Source organism: Choloepus didactylus, chromosome 11, assembly GCF_015220235.1.
Source record: "Choloepus didactylus isolate mChoDid1 chromosome 11, mChoDid1.pri, whole genome shotgun sequence".
Taxonomy (NCBI): Eukaryota; Metazoa; Chordata; class Mammalia; order Pilosa; family Megalonychidae; genus Choloepus; species Choloepus didactylus.
The window spans coordinates 24,689,384-24,707,009 of record NC_051317.1 but is presented as its reverse complement, the minus strand read 5'-3'; positions in this window follow the sequence as shown (position 1 = coordinate 24,707,009).

Below are 17,626 nucleotides of genomic sequence, written 5' to 3'. Positions count from 1 at the left end.
ACCCAGGCAGTCCAGCAGGGCTGCACTCCCCTGGGGGGCTGCGTCCCTCAGGGAGGCCTCAGGACACAGAGGGATGCATGGACACGGCCCTCGGCGCACAGATACGCCCTGCTCCAGAGAGGCCTTTCCACGCAGCAGCCAGCCCGGCTTTCCCGGGTCTCACCTCGCTGGCTGGGGCAGGTGGCAGTGCCATCTGGGAAATAAGGCACAGTCGGGAAGGGCGGCCGCAGGGCCTCTCAGTCTGGAAGGGGCCATCCGACCCGCCTAACTTTCTTTCAGTTCCTTTTCTTTTATTCCTTTTATTTTATTGCAGCAAAGTTCACATAAGATTAAAGTCACCGGTTTGGGTTTGCAACTCGGCAGCATTTAGTTAGGTGCAGGGTCGTGCACCCTCACCTCTGTCTGGTTCCAGCACACTTTCATCCCCTCAAAAGGAAACCTGGACCCATTACACAGCGCCCTCTGCTCTCCCCATCCCCCCAGCCCCTGGTGTGCCTTGTCTGCTGTCTGTCTGTCTAGATGTCCTATCCTGGATGCATATAAATTCGTTTCCTGTGGCTGCTTTGGCAAACCATGAACCTGGTGGCTGGAAACAACCTGCAGTTAATACCCACGCACTGGGCCTGTGTCTCTTGGGGGTGGGTGCTCCGGTTTGCTAAAGCTGCCATTACGCAAAATGCCAGAAATGGATGGACTTTTTTTTCTTCTGTTCCACACTGATTTCTCATGATACTTTTTTTTTTTAATATTTTTTATTGTGGGATATAGCATACATACATAGAAGTGATAACTTTCCAATTTAACAAGCAGTTAGCAAATTTCAAAGAATATTGTAGGTCACAATTCCACAGTTTCAGTTATTTACTTATGGTGAAATATATATGCAAAAAAGTAATAACTGTAAAGTACAATTTGACAAGTTGTATAGGAAATTTCTAAAAAGTTTATGACTTACAGTTCTGTATTTTCAGTTATTTCCTTATTGTGAAATATATATACAAAAAGGTGATAACTTTCAAAGTACAATTTAACAAGTAGCTATAGGACAAATTTCAAAGGATGCTATGAGTTACAGTTCCACCATTTCAATTCTTTTGTTCTAGCTATTTTAATACCTTATTCTAATACCCTAGCAACCAAGAAGAAGAAAATTATATAGAGATTCAGTATTCACAGTCCTTTGTTAAATTCCATCTTGTCTGTTGCTGCCCCTTCCTCTGGTTTAATCACTTTCCCGATCTTCAGGGATGTCTAGGCAGTGACCACCCTAACCTGTTCATGTTGAAAGGGGTGTTGAGTTTATGGGAAAAGGGGACACATCTAGTTGATGTTCTTAAAGAGGCTATTGACTCTGGGTTTTAGGACATAGCTGGCATAGGAGTTCTCTAGAGGATTAAAGTTTCTGAAGAATAAACTTAGTGAGTGAAACTTTTATAGAATCTCAGGGATCCAGGTATTCATTAAGGTTTTCAGGACTACTGTTGACTTGGGCTTGCCATATTGTGGTCATTTGGCATATCTAGGTGAAGCTTGCATAGGAGTAACCTCCAGGACAGCCTCTTGACTCTATTTGAATTCTCTTAGCCATTGAAACCTTATTTTGTTGCCTTTCTTTTCTCCCTTTTGGTCAAAAAGGCATTCTCAGCCCCTGTATGCCAGGGTCAGGCTCATTCTCGGAATCCATGTCTCATGTTGCCAGGAAGGCTCATTCATCTGAGGGGTCCTATAGCACATCCAGGAGAGGGTGATGAATTTATCTGCCGAGTTGGGCTTAGAGAGAGGAAGTCCACATCTGAGCAACAAAAGAAGTTCTCTGGAGGTGACTCCTAGGCATAATTATAGGTGGGCTCAGCCTCCTTTTTACAGCCATAAGTTTCACCAGAACAAGCCTCAAGGTCAAGGACTTGACTTATAAAGTAGCGAGTTCCTAAGTTCACACAGCATATGTTGTGTCCACAATCATCCGTATCTCACATTATCATCACTTAGTTGTACAATCCTCATCACTCTCCATTTTAAACAATTCTTGTGACCCCAAACACCCCATAGCTCTTTTTAGCCCTTAATTATTTGTCCCTAGTATTTGTGTGACACTAGTAAGGTATTCCTATTAATTATAGTCCCTAGTATGCAATAGGTAGATTTTTCCCATATACTTTTCTGTTGTCAGCTCTCTGTACCAGTGTCATACCTTAGAGGTAGATCGTGCAAGCTCCTGTTTATATTTGTAGTGCTGACCTGTGGGTTAAATGCCTTTAAACAACCCCTTTCAATCCTGTTCGACTTCATGCAGCTCTGATACTTATAATCCCATTAACAACCAATCATCACTTCTATCTGTTCCCATGCCTTTAAATTCACCCTCATTAACATATTTGAACATATTAGGTTATCTTTCCCCCTTCACTAGCCTCTGTCTATCTCTAGGTTCTCGATATTCTACATTATGAGACATTGATTTTACATTATTCAGGGAGTTCATAGAAGTGGTAACATGCGATATCTCTCCTTACGTGTCTGACTGACTTCACTCAGCATTATGTCTTCAAGGTTCATCCATGTTGTCATGTTTCAGGACCTTGTTCCTTCTTACTGCTGCATAGTATTCCATTGTATGTATGTACCACATTTTGTTTATCCACTTGCTTGTTGAAGGACAATTGGATTGTTTCTATCTTTTGGCAATTGTGAACAGTGCTGCTATGAACATCAGTGTACGAATGTCTGTTCATGTCACTGTGTTCAGATCTTCTGGGTATATACAGAGAAATGGAATTGCCAGATCGTAGGGTAACGCGATATCTAGTTTTCTGAGAAGCCATGTTCCAGTTTGCTAGTGCTGCCTGAATGCAAAACACCAGAGAAGGATTGGCTTTTATCAAAGGGGGGGTTTATTTGGTTACACAGTTACGGTCTTAAGGCCATAAAGTGTCCAATGTAAGTCATCAACTATCGGGTACGTTCACTGGAGGATGGCCAATGGTGTCCGGAAAATCTCTTAGCTGGGAAGGCACATGTCTGGTGTCTGTTTCAAAGTTCTGGGTTCAAAATGGCTTTCTCCCAGGGTGTTCCTCTCTAGGCTGCAGTTCCTCAAAAAATGTCACTCTTAGTTGTTCTTGGGGCATTTGTTGTCTCTTAGCTTCTCTGGAGCAAACTGTCTTCAAACTGTCTCTCATCTGCAGCTACTCTCTCAGTTTCTGTGCATTCTTCAACGTGTCTCTCTTGGCTGTAGCTCCTCTTCAAAATGTCACTCTCAGCTGCACTAAGTTCCTTCTGTTTGTCAGCTCATTTATATGGATCCAGGGATTTAATTTAGACCCACCCTGAATGGGTGGGGTAACACCTCCATGGAAATTATCCAATCAGAGTTATCACCCACAGTTGGGTGGGGCACATCTCCATGGAAACACTTTCAAAGAATTACAATCTAATCAACATTGATAGGTCTGCGCACACAAGATTACATCAAAGATAATGGTGTTTTGGGGGACGTAATACATTCAAACCAGCACAAATCACCAAACTGTCTTCCAGAGTGGCTGTACCATTATACATTCCCACCAGCAATGAATAAGAGTTCCAATTTCTCCACATCCTCTCCAGCATTTATTGTTTCCTGTTTGTTTAATGTAGTTTTGATTTGCGTTTCCCTAATAACTAGTGAAGATGAACATTTTTTCATGTGTTTCTTAGCCATTTGTATTTCCTCTTTGGAAAAATTACTTTTCATATCTTTTGCCCATTTTATAACCGGACTGTTTTACTGTTGTTGTGTTGTAGGATTTCTTTATATATGTAGGGTATCAATTTCTTATCAGATATATGGTTTCCAGATATTTTCTCCCATTGAGTTGGTTAGCTCTTCACCTTTTTGACAAAGTCTTTTGAAGCACAGAACTTTTGATTTTGAGGAGTTCCCATTTATCTATTTTTTCTTTTGTTGCTTGTGCTTTGGGTATAAGGTCTAAGAAGCCACATTCTAATACTAGGTCTTGAAGATGTTTCCCTACATTATCTTCTAGGAGTTTTACTGTGCTGTCTCTTATATTAAGGTCTTTGATCCACTTTGAATTAATTTTTATAGGGTGTGAGGTAGGACGGGTCCTCTTTCATTCATTTGGATACGGATATCCAGTTCTCCCAGCTCCATTTTTTGAAGAGACAGTTCTGTTCCAGTTATTGGATTTGGGTCCTTTTCAAAAATCAGTCAACCATATATCTGGGGGTCTATTTCTGATCTCTCAATTCTATTCCATTGATCTATATGTCTATTTTTGTGCCAGTACCATGCTTCTTTATAGTAGGCTTCAAAGTCAGAAAGTGTAAGTCCTGCCACTTCGTTCTTCTTTTTTACAATGTTTTTGGCAACTCAGGTCTCCTTTCCCTTCCACATAAATTTGATAACTAGCATTTCCAGGTCTGCAAAGTAGGTTGTTGGATTTTTGATTGGAATTATATTGAATCTATGAATCAGTTTGGGTAGAATTGACAACGACATTTAGCCTTCCTATCTATGAACACAGATTATCTTTCCACCTCTTTAGGTCGCCTTTGATTTCTTTTAGTAACAATTTGTAATTTTCTGTGTAGAGGTCTTTAAATCCTTGGTTAAATTTATTCCTAAGTACTTGATTTTTTTTAGTTGCTATTATGAATGGAATTTTTTTTGATTGCCTCTTCAGTTAGGTCATTACTATTGTATAGGAACATTACTGAGTTGTGTGCATTAATCTTGTATCCTGCCGCTCTGTTGAAGTTGTTTATTAGCTTAAGTAGCTTTGTCGTCGATTTGTCAGGATTTTTCAAATACATGATCACATGATCTGCAAATAATGACAGTTTTACTTCTTCCTTTCCAATTTGGTTGCCTTTTATTTCTTTGTCTTGGTGAATTGCTCTGGCTAGCACTTCTAGCACAGTTTTGAATAATAGAGGTGACAGTGGCTTCCTTGTCTTGTTGCCGATCTTAGGGGAAAGGGTTTCATTCTGTCATCGATGAGTACTGTGCTGGCTGTGGGTTTCTCATACATGCCCTTTATCATATCGAGGAAGTTTTCTTCAGTTCCTACATTTTGAAGTGTTTTTGTCAAAAAGGGATGCTGAATTTTGTCAATTGATTTTTCAGCATCTATTGAGATGATATTTGATTTTTCCCTTTCGATTCGTTAATGTGTTGTATTACATTGATTTATTTTCTTATGTTGAACCATACTAGCATGCCAGGAATGAACCCCACTTGATCGTGGTGTATAATTCTTTTAATGTGCCTTTGGATTCAATTTGCAAGTATTTTGTTGAGAATTTTTGCATCTATATTCATCAGGGAGATTGGTCTATGGTTTTCCTTTCTTGCAGTATCTCTACCTGGTTATGGTGTTAGAGTGACATTAGCTTCATAAAATGAGTTAGTGTTCCATTTTCTTCAATGTTTTGAAAGAATTTGAGAAGGATTGGTGTCAATTCTTTTTGGAAAGTTTGGTAAAATTCCCCTGTGAAGCCATCTGGCCCTGGGCTTTTATCCATAGGTAGATTTTTGATGACTGATTGGATCTCTGCTTGTAATCGGTTTGTTGAGGTCTCCTATTTCTTCTTGGGTCAGTCTAGGTTGTTCATGTGTTTCCTGGAAATTGTCCATTTCCTCTAAATTTTCTAGCTTTTTTGTGTACAGTTGTTCATAATATCCTTTCATGATTTTTTTTATTTCTTCAGGATCCATAGTAATTACCCCACTCTGATTTCTGATTCGGTTTATTTGGGTCTTCTCTCTCTTTGACTTTGTCAGTCTAGCTAAGGGTCTGTCAATCTTGTTTATCTTCTCAAAGAACCAAATTTTGGTTTTATTTATTCTATTGTTTTTTTGTTCTCCAGCTCATTTATTCTACTTGCTTTAGGTTAGTTTGCTGATCATTCTCTATCTTCTTCAGTTGTTCAGTTAGGCCTTTGGTTTTAGCTCTTTTTTGCTTTTTGATGTTTGCCTTTAGAGCTATAAATTTCCCTCTCAGCACTGCCTTCACTGCATCCTGGATTGGCTTTTATAAAGGGGATTTGTTAGGTTACAAATTTACAGTCCAAAGGCCGTAAAAGCATCCAAACTAAGGCATAAATGAGAGGTTGTCTTCACTGAAAAATGGCTGATGACATCCAGGACACCTCTGTCAGCTGGGAAGGCATGTGGCTGGCGTCTGCTGGTCCTTTGCTCCTGGGTTGCATTTCAAAATGGCTTTCTCCAAAATGTATCTGGTTTTCTGTCTCTCTTAGCTTCTCTCAGCTCCTGTGCATCCTTGCTTGTTCTCCCAGGGTATTTCTCTCTGAGCATCTGGGGGTCCTTTCTTAGCTTCTCTGGGGCAAATTCTGGGTTTCATCTCTTAGCTTAGCATCTCCAAATGCCCTTCTGTTGGCATCTCCCAGCATCTCCAAGTATGTGGGCCTGTGTCAGCCCCTGAGCTCTTTTAAGGGCTCCAGTGAACTAATCAAGACCCACCCTGAGTGGGCAGGGCCCACACCTCCATGGAAAGAATTCAGTCAAAACTTCTCACCTACAGTTGGGTGGGTCCCATCTCCATGGAAACAATCAAAAGGTCCCACCCCAGAAGATTGGATTAAAAGATCATGGCTCTTCTGGGGTCCATAACAGCTTCAAATCAGCACAGGGGCACAGTCCAACCCAAAACACTTGTCCCTTTGCATCTGGGTTATTTCACTTGGCATAACATTTGCAGGGTTCATCTATGTATCATGTATATCACTACTTCATTTCTTTTTATGGTAAAATAATCCATTTTATGGATAAAGCACATTTTCATCATTTGGTGGACAGTTGGGCTTTCGCTTTTGTGACTATTGCTGCTATGAATGTTTGCCTGCAAGTTTTTGTTAGAACCCCTGTTTTCAATCTTGGGGGTCCTAGATAGCCAGAATGGGTTGCTGGTCCGGTGGTGATTCTTTGTACCTACTGAGGAACCACCAGACTGTTTTCCACAGCAGCTGCACAAGTTTGCATTCTACCAGAAATCCATTCTCTGTATCTGTACCAGTGTTTATTTTCCATATTTCTTCTTTGCTCTGTTTTTGTTAGCTAGGTATAGCCATCCTAATAGGTATGAAGTGGTAGCTCATGGTTTTGATTGGCATTTCCCTACTAATCAGGCATTTTCTCACTTACTTATTGGTCATTTGTACACTTCTTTGGAGAAATGTCTATTCAAGATCTTGGCCCATTTTTCAACTGGGGTGCTCCCTGAACCTGTGCTCCCCAAACTGAAATTCTAAGACTCCAAATGCACACCTTTGTTGCCTTGTAGCTTGGTTTGTTACTTCTCTGCTTCAGAGCTGAGAAGTGGCTTTGAGTGCCGGCTCCCGGGCTTGTCCAGGCTGGCCCGCCATGGATGCTGCGGCCAGGGGCCATGGGAAGCAGCACTCCCCGGCATGGAATGGTGACACCCCCTGTCCTGGGTGCCCTTGATTCTGATGACCCTTCTGGACCCCACCTTGGGTCTAAGAAACTGAAAGGAGAAGGAAATGAAATCCAGGTAAGCAAGGAGTGAGAATGGGGAAGGGGCCACAGGGAGGGGTCAGACAAGGAGAGAAACGACAGCCCCTGGGTGCCAGTCTGGGCCAGCCCTGCCCGCCAGCTGGGGTGTTGCCCTGGGGGTCTGCAGCCACCCCAAGCCTGGGCTGCCACGGGGCCGGCCTCTGTGGCTGCTGTCCCAGGAGGCCATGCCCTGGACTGAGCTGGAGGGCGATGAGTGTGGGCTGCTCTTCGCGCAGATGGGCACAGCCTCCAGTGGGGCAGGGCGCCTCAGGAGCACCCATGGATGTTCTGTGGGATGCCAGGAAGCCCCCGCCAGGTGCAGCAGCCTGAGAAGACTGTATGGGCCCCAGGCCCAGGAGATGGTGTGGGGGGTGGGGTGGGTCGCACGCACTCTCCAGGGGACTGGAGACCCCCTGGCACAGAGAAGCACACACCAACTCTGCCAGGAGAGAGCCCCCACCAGGCAGGAAGGCACAGAGTTCGGCAGGAGCTGTGTGCTCCTGTGGATTGGGAAGGTTCCACCGGCCAGGGTGGGGCGGGCAGGTGTCTCTGATCTCCCCAGCATGAGCAGGTTAAATCGATGGCCATTGGGTACATGCATCTGCTCTCTTGGGGTTCTCCTTGCTAAAGGAGCTCCCTACTCCACACTTTTCACACATCTGTGAATATATTCACCTGGTTCCTTCCAGCCTCTTGCACACTGGGCCTGGCTGTACAAATGCCTAGGATCCCCTGGGGAAGTTAAGTCACTAGGCATGAGCGTGGGGAGATTGACAGTTGCTATCCCTGTTGGGTCCAGGAGCTCCCCAAGTTGGGCGGCATCCCTGCCATCCCTAGGACTGTCCTCATGGTCTCACAGCGGCTGCTGCAGTGCAACCATCACACCTTTGAGGCCAGAAGGATGAGGCTGCCATGTCCGTGTCTCCAACAGGAAACCGGAAGCTTTCCAAGAAGCACCTCTGGTGGGCAGAGCCTTGTGTTTCAGGGCAGAACCCATCTTGGGTCACCTCAGCCCCAGAGAGCTGGGATGTGGCAGCTTTGCTTTCACTGCCCCTGCAGGGGCCTGGGAGTGAGGGAGCAGGAGGAGGGCTGTCTCTGGAGCCTGGATGGTCCACATGAAGCTGCGAGATCTGGGGAGTCCCAAGACCCAGGAGCTTGCTGTGGCCTGGGCTCGGTGGCTCGTGGGGGGTGGGAGGGAGGTGGCATCAGCAGGCAGAGGGGTGCCGGGTGTGGTCCGAGTGCAGGAGGAGGGCCGGCCCACTTCTTGGGCAATTCGACTTGAGGGTGAGGGTCATGCCCCCTCCTTCCCAGGTGCTGAAACACGCAGCTGCGAGACAGGTGGTGTTTGCCGTGGGGCACCTGCCATCACCTGGAATGGTCCAGTGGCCACGTTTCCACAGATGAGGAAAGCGAGGCACGGGGAGGTGGTGGGGGACCGGCTCAGGGTGCCACCCCAGCTCACATGGGAGCCAGGGGCTGGCCATGTGCACACACACCCCACTCACCCCTGCAGACCCCTGAGGACCTGTGCACCGTGCTCCGGACTTGTGGATGGGGAAACTGAGGCAGGTGCCCCCCCCCCCATCTCCGACCCAGGCACTATGAGCAGGCGGCACGATGCCCTGGGTTGGGGCCTCCCACCCTGAGTGAGGAGCCTCTCCAGTTACCCAGGGCCTGGCCGTGGCCGGGCTGGGGTGTCCTCAGTGGGGAGGGGTCAGAGCCAGACGAGGCTGCCGTGCTTTCCGGTGCATCCCTGGAAGAGCCGCTGGGGATGCTGACTGCAGACCCGGTGGGGGCTGCCAGCCAGGTCCGGCAGGGAAGCATCGAGAACGCCCGTCTGCCTTCTGGTGCCGACGTTTGCCGGCGGGTCTGTGCTCAGTTCACACCCGCGGGGGGGCGCAATGAGGGCCAGAGGGGACACGCAGCTGTGAGAAGGTGGCGTTTGCCCTGGGGGACCTGCCACCATCTCTGGTGGCCCAGCGACCGCACAGGCGCCAAGCTCTCCTAGCGCCATCCAGGATGCTTTCGGGAGGCAGCCTCCCTGCAGAGACCCCAAATCCCGGGGAGCCCAGGGTGCACCCTGCATCAGGCTCCACGTGCCGCTGTCCGTGGGGAGCCCCCGGCCCCCACCCCAGCAGGGCGGCCACGCTCACCTGGCAGGCCTGCCCCGCCCATCACGGGGGGCTGCGTTCCCACGGGGCCCTGTGGCCAGGCTGCGGCGGACACCCTCGCACTTGGCTCCTCGTGAACTGGGCCCTCTGTCCACGGGGGCTCTCGGGAGAGAAGCTGCGGGAAGCACAGACCTTTCCAGTCTCATCTGCGCCAGCAGTGCGTGACAGGCTGCTCGTCTTAACGAATGTCCGTTTCGTTTGAGTAAGTTGCTCTGAATGCGCTCACCCTTCGAGTTTGCATTAGGAATGGCAGCTGAATTTTAGCAAATGAAATGACATTTTAGCAAATTCTAGCCTCTTTGGTGTCTATTGATCAGAGGCTTTTCCTCGTTTAATTCACTGAAACGGTGGCTTTTCTTGCCATTGGTGGCTCTCCTGCTGAACCAGCCTTGCGGTGCTGGCGTAAACCTGCCTCCATCAGCTGCTCTCACTTTGCCCTGGGCCTTGCCACCCTCTCCCAGGGTGACCTCTGGCCTGTATGACTCCGCCCTCCTAGCCCAGCATCTCTGAATTTGGGAATGGTTGTGCGCCAGCTTACCTGAAGAAAGCACCCCGCTCAGAGGTCAAGGCTTCCTGGGAGGCGACTCGTACCCACCCCCTTTCCTTCCTCCTGATGCGTCTTCCCGTGGGCCATGCGCCCTTCAGCCCCTGTGCCGTGTCCCCTCTCGGGTCCCTCACTGGCAGCACAGCCACAGTGGAAAGGCTGGGGAAGGGGCTTTGGTCCCTGGCCTGATGGCCCCCCCAGACAGCACCTTGGCGTTCGGGAGGCAGCTCCCCGCGCAGGCACCCTGCCCCAGCCCTAGGCGGGTTGTCCCGGGGCCCTGCTGGGTCTCAGGGGACACCCAGGCCCCTTGGGACGGGCTGTGTGGTGGGCGCTGCAGATGGGAGCCCCCTGGGGCTGGCTTTCTCCCAGGCCCCGGGCCGTGAAGGGGCAGGGCCCGTAGGCCAACTCACCCCATGCAGCTGCCCCCAGAGCGCCCCTGCTGGCCCCATCCCCCATTTCCCTTGACCACTGAGCTTCACACTTGCCCTTCCCTTCTGGGTCTGCTCATCCTAAAGCCTCTGGTGACCCCAGCGGCCTCCAGGCCTTCTGCAGCCAGGCAGACCCTCTGTGGGTGCTCCCAGCCTGGGGTCCGTGCCTGCTCTGCCCGTCACCTCCGCCCTCCTGGATGGGGCCATAGAGGCCAGCATTGGTGAGGCCGAGGGCGTAGACCAAGCAGGGCTTGTCCTGGAAGGCCAGGGCGGCTCGGCCCCGGGAAGGCCATTTTGTCGCAGTTACGGGAGGAAAAGCGCCGGGACCCTTGCTCCCCCTCGGCCTCCCGGCCCTTTCTGCCCCGCTTTCTCCACAGGTCCTGCCTGGACTTCCCAGAGTCCCAGCTTGGCAGCCCCTGGGATGGCTTTCCTGTGGCTTCCGACCGCCTTGGAGAACCGGGATCCGGCCCTCCCCGGGAGACCCTCCGTGGCTGCCGAGGGAAGGTGGGACCTGGCCCTTCTCTGGCCACGACGGGAGACGTGAGGTGGTCCCAGCAACCAGCCCCTTCGCCACCAGCAGACAGGAAACCGCGAGAGTCTGGAGTTTGGGGGACAGTTGCACAGGAGGCTGGGGACCCACCAACAGGAGCCAGGACTCTTGAGCTCTGGGATTGAGACCCTTAGGGAGGGTGGGGTGGGGAAGGGGGCAGACTGCTGTTAACCCCGTGTGTGCTGGCCATTCTCTGGGGGAAGCCCTGCCCCCCCTTTTCCTGGGGTATGCATGGTCTGGGAGACAGACGGACAGAAGGTCCCCACCTCTTGCCCCTGGCGACTCCGTGGACTGTGGGTCCTTCCGACTCTCAGGGAAGCTCAGGGAGGACAGCTCGGCCATCCCGTGGGGGTGGGCTGGGGCAACGGCCTTGGGGCCTGTGTGGGGAGCCCACCCCTCTGTGCCGGTGATGTGGGGGTGCTGCTCCTCTGTGCCCATGGAGGGCAGCTCTGGTCAGGGGCGCTCCTGTCTATGCGGGGGCACGCTCTTATGAGTTTCTTGGGCAGACTCCTTTGTATTTGTTGGGGGCACTCCCCCGTCTGTAGTGGGGGGCACGTTCCTCTGTGTTGTGGGCTGGGGGCTTCTCTGTGCCTGGGGGGTGACTCCCAGGTTCTGAATCTGGAGAGAGAGCATGAGGGTGTTGGTTTCTGGAACCAAGCGGAGCCCCTTGGGGTGAAGTGCGCTGAGGGGAGTTGGGACCGTGCCCCCCAGCTGTTGATGTGTGAGCAGTCAGCCATGTTTCCACTACGGGGCAGTTTTCCAGTTGTGTGTTCATTCGTGGAAAGAGAGCAAAACTCGGGACCATGAGAGACAGATTCAGATTTGTGTGTGATGGGGGCGGCCCTATGCTGGGGTCCCACCCATGGAAAAGGGGGCTTCCTTCCATTCTGCCCCCTCCCCTCCTCCACCCCACAGCTGCCTCAGTGCTGGGGGCAGGGGGCCGTGGCTCCTGCTGTGGATTATGAGGTGTTGGGGTCCCGCTGCCGCCACGCCAATGGGGGCAGCCTGCGTGCTTTCTGTCCGGCTCGGGCTGACACAGGTTCACCGCCGTGTCTGTCCTGCCTGCACTGACCTGGAAACTTTATACCCTCGTCCACTCAATCTCAACCTCTACTGGAGGTGAGGAGGATGCAGGGGGCCCCAGAGGGATCTGGGAAGGGCCGGTGGGTCCCCAGGGGGTCTGGGAAGGGTGTGGGGGGCTCTAGGAATCTAGGAAGCATGCAGCGTGCTGCTGAAACAAATGCCATGCAGCAAGTGTCCATAAATAATGGGAATTTATTGGCTCATGGTTTTGAGGCTGGGAAAATGTCCCAAATCGAGGTATCAGCAAGGCGATGCTTTCTTCCAGAAGATTGTGGCATTCCGGAGCTGACTGCCTGAGACCCATGGTCCTTGGCTTTTCCGACATGGCACCTGCTCCTGGCTTCTCTGGGTTCCCTTGACTTCCAGCTTCTTCCCGCAGAGCGCGCTTCCCCCACCCCCACCCCTCCCCTCCCCCTCCCCCTCCCTCCCCCTCCCTCTCCCCCTCCCCTCCCCTCCCCTCCCCTCCCCCTCCCTCTCCCCCTCCCCCTCCCCTCCCCATCCCCTCCCCCTCCCTCTCCCCTCCCTCTCCCCCTCCTCTCCCCCCTCCCCTCCCCCTCCCTCCCCTCCACCTCCCCCTCCCCTCCCTCTTCCCCACCCTCTCTCCCTCCCCCTCTCTCCCTCTCCCCCTCCCTCTCTCTCTCTTTTCTCTCCCTCTCTCTCTCCCTGTGTCTGAATTTCATTCTCTTGTAAAGGACTCTGGGAAGAGGATTATGACCCACCCTGGTCCAGCTGGGCCACTGCTTACCTGAAGTTCGCTTTGGGGCCATCCCCAGGGGCCGGGTGGAGGGTACGGGGTGCTGCTCTGCCGCGTGCACCCCAAGCTCCCAAGTACAAGCAGAGCTGCTCAGAGCCCTTGGGTACAAGTCTGCTGGGGGCATTTGTGCTTCCCGGGCTGGTGGGGGGGCCCCTGCCCATGGGGGTCAGAGAGGCTCCCTGGCTGGTGCTCGTGTGCTGCCCTCTGCAGTTCGCAAGGGGAGCCCCAGGCCCTGCGGGGAAGGGAACACTTCCCCAGCACCTCTTTGTGGATGATAAGGGGTTCCCCTTGCCAGTGGTGCGGCTCTGTCCATCAACTGGGCAGAGCGGGCCCCCCAGACGTCCTGGGTGGGCTCAGCAAACGCCGGGCCTGGCGCAGGCTTCTGGGTGGGGGTGGCTGCCATGCTGTCCCTCCCCTGGGGTCCCTTCCTCGGCGGCCGTCCCGCCCCCTCAGAGCTGTCCCCAGGGTGTGGCTGTACCGAGTGGGGAGAGGCAGGGGAGCCAGTCCAGGCCCCTGGTTCCCACCGACAGACCCCGCGGGTTCTTCCTCTCTGTCCTGTGTGGAGCAGGCTGGCTGGCTGCAGGGGCACCCCGATCCCCCATTCCCCCCAGAGCAGCAGCCTCTCACATGAATTGGGGAGCAGGGGAGCCCATTTGGTGCCCAGCCCCTAGTCTGGTCCCGTCCTAACTGAGCTACTCTCCTCTCCCAGGACATACAAGTGAGAACTAGAGGATTGCTCTGCTCTTCTCTCTTACAGGGTTCAAACGGGGCACAAAGAATGTTGACTTGGTTCACGGAAGTCTGAGATCAGACCCTGCTGAGGGGGTGAGAGTGGGCTGGGAGACTGCAGCTACCTTGTCCCTGCGGACGGAAATCCAGCCCCTCTCGTCCCCCAGGTGCTCTTTATTGTCTCTGGACCTGCAGAGCCCACGGCCGGGAGCTGAGGGCCCGCGTGGGAGCTCGGAGGGGGTGTAGCCGCCATGTGCCAGGTACTGAGGGCGTCTCGGTGGGTCTGGGGGCTGCCCCGATCTGCTGGCGTGCACGCCTCTGATACCTGCTCTCAGTCTCGGCGCTGCAAGCCGCACTTAGGAGGTTTAGGTCAGCTGAGAATTCATTTGGGTTCAGTTACACTTCCACAATGACTTTTCTTCTGCTTGGTCTCTCCCCTAAACACTCGTGTCCACCCCCTTTCCCGCCAGGGTTTCCCAGCTCTCTTTAGGTCCCTCCCATCTCTTTTCGCCCCTTCCTGGTGATAAACGTACACTCCAGGCACCCCACAGAGACTCCTCCACACCAGGTTTGCTGCTTCCTGACGCTAGCAGGTGGATTCCTGACCTCACTTGGTTCCTCTGAGGATTCCATCTCACTCGCTTCACATCTTCCTGAAGGCTCCAGGGCTCCTGTGGTCACATGCACATGCAAACCTGTGTGTGTGCATTTATCTCTGTGTGTGCATGTGTGCTCAGGTGTGCACATATGTGTATGTGCATGTGTGTGCACGTGTGCATGCTTAACTGCACATGGTTATGTGTGAACATGTGCAAATGTGTGCACGTGTCTGCACACGTGCTAGTTTATCTCAGTGTACACATGCATGTATGCGTTTGCATGTGCATGTGTGCACACGTGTCTGTGCATGTGTATGCGTGTTTCCCCTGCCAACTCAGTGAAATTGAGATGGAGGGTGAAGCAGTTGCCTCCACAGCCACCCTGAACCAGGGATGGAGCCCATGAGCCGTGGGGAGCCTGGCTGAGGTCTGGGATCAAGATGCAGCTCTTAGCGCCACCATGAAGGCCCTTGGGAGGGAGAAAGGGAGCCCAAAGGCTAAGAAGGATAAACGCCATCTGTGCAGGGGCCAGGGTGGGCTGCACGAGTCGCGGTGTGTCCTGGGCAGTGCAAGGACAGGATGGTGCCTGCTGGGCCACATGAGGCGGAGGGGCCACGGCCGAGCGTCTGTCTCCAGAGGGGAGGATGGAACGGAGACTGGCTCGGGATCGGCGAAGGTGGCTTCTTGGCTCCTGTTTTCCTGGCTCTGGGTGCTCATCGGGGCGTAGAAATAAATAACACCAGCTCTGCCCTCTAGACCTCATGCTCCATGATGATGGTGGATGTGCTCGGACAAGCGGGGGGCCCCACCCCCACCCCCACCACAAGGCCCTGCTGCCTGGGGCGGGGGGCTGCCGAGCAGAGCAGGAGCCCCTGGCGGAGCTCATTTCCCTTCTGCAGTTCATTTGGAGAGGAAGGAGGGTTGGGAGCTTGTCAGCTCAGTGTTGACAGGTTAACTGTGAGGAGCCTCTGGGACATCCAGGAGGAGTGCCCAGATGGGCGGGGTGGACATGGAGGACCCCCAGGAGGCTGCGTGTGGGGACAAGAGCACTGGGCCTGCTGGGCTCAGAGGAGGCTCTAGGCTGCCGGAGGCTGGTGTCCCCACTGCCCACCGGGGGTCAGGGTTGGCTTCACCCTCCTACGAACCAGGCCTGGGAGGGTTGGCGGCCAGGGGCCCAGACTCAGCAGGTGGGTCAGGGGTCTTTCCCACGACTTGCCCCAAGCCCGCGTGCTCGCCATGCCAGCCCCCCGCTTGGTGACGCAGGTGGTCGCAAAGCCCTGGGGAACCCGGGGACCACAGCCCACTTGCTGTCCCACCTGCTGTCCCACCTGCCGTCCCCCAGGTGCAGGACGCTGGCCCCGTGTCCTCACCCCTCTCCGACTTGCAGGTGGACATCCGTGGCAGGTGATGGCAAGGGAGTGCCCCGGAAGCCCGGGCCGGCCCGGCCAAGCGGAAGCCCCACTGCACCCCCGAGTGAACGGCTGGTCCCAGCCCCTGCACCCCTTCCGGGTGGCAGCCTGAGTCACACTGCTGACCCTGGCCAGCGCCACCTTTGGGGTCTTCATTCCCTTGCTGCCTGGCGTCTGGAAAGATGTGGCCTACGGTGTATCATTTACCTGTGTGGTCCTGCGGGCTTTCTGCCTGCTGGGGGAAGGGAAGCCGCGGAGGGGCCTAAGAGGGCTGGCTCCTGGGGTGCAGCCCACCTGCGGCCCCCTCACCCATGGCCCTGCCTCACAATCCGCCCTCCAGTCCCTGGGTGCCCATTGGCTCAGGCTCCTTGTGGAAATGCTCGCACTTTCTCATGAAGTGTCTTCCCGGAGTCTGAGGCCACCCGGCCACTCCAGTGGGTGGAGGGGGTGGCTCTGCTGGGCGGTGGGAAGGAGGGTGGGTGCAAGGAGGAGAAGGGGGGCCCAGGAAAGGGAAGGAGCCCCCAGCCCCGGCGACTCCAGCTGCACAAGGGGCAGTTGTATCATCCAGTGGAGAAGAGCAGGTTTTAAAAAGAGGATTCAGTACATGTCAAAGCCTTTAGGACGTGCAGCGGAAGTGTCCGCCCTTCCATAAGCCTTTGTCAAATGCATAACCTGCCAGGCAAGTCTTCCCGAGCCCGCCCCACGTCCTGAGGCGGAAGGTGACAGGGCTTGGCCCGGGCACGGCCGTGACGCTGGGTCACTGGAAACCGGCTGGGTGGGGTGGGTGGCCCGGTGGCTGGGAGGCGCCTGCCTGGCCTCGCCTGGCGTCCTGGGGGCCCCCGGGAGCCCGCAGCCCCGAGGCTGGCTGTGACGGGGCAAGAGCAGGTGGGCCAGGGCTGCGGGCACCACACATGCAGGGTGAGAGGTCGGAGCTGCCTGGCTGGCCTCAGCCTCCCCTCCGCCGAGAAGCAGGCCCGGGAGCGCCGTGGGCTCGATGGCAGGGGCCGCTCCCTGGTCTGGAAAAGAGAACCAGGCACGTGGAGAGCCGGGCAGGGACGTGGGGAGCCCGGGTACAGGCGTGAGCCGGGCAGAGCCACCTCCAGAAGCTTCCAACCGCTCTCCTGGGCCTCAGCAACCTGCAGCCAGGGGTTCTGCTTTTCCTCAAACTTGTTATTTTGGGATCTTCTGGTGTTCGGAAAAGGTAGGGGACAGTAGAGTGGACCCCGCGTGCTGGCGTCTGTGTCTCAGCCCCCTGGGGCTGCGGAAACCAAGCACCTGCGCCGGCTGACCTGAGGACAGGAGCTGTTCCTCAGCTCGGGGCCGGACGTCTGAGGCTGCGCTCCCGCCGGGGCCCAGGGGAGGGACCTCTCGCCTCCCCTGCGTCTGGCGGTGGCCGCCCTCCCTGGTGCCCCTGGCTCCCACCCAGAGCCTCCATGGCATGGCCTTGGCACTCTGTGCCCACGTGTCCTCATCTCCTGCTAGCCGAGGGCCCCCTGCTCCAGTGCAGCTGCCTCCAAGGGCCCCATTTCCAGATGACGCCCCCCCAGGATGCGGTTCAGCCCCACACTCATCTTCCATCACACTCACCTGGGTGTCACCTGTAGATTCTGTAGCTCGCTTCCCTGAAAAAGACTTTAAAAAACAGCTTTTACTTTTGAAGTACTTTCAAGCTTACAGGAGAGTTACACACATAATACAACCCCACCACGGAACCCCCACCCACCCTATCCCTCCAGATACCCAGAGCCACCAGTTGTAACATTTTGCCACCTTTGCTATATCGTTCTCTCTGTCCATCTACCTGTCTGTCTGTCTGTTTACCAGTCCA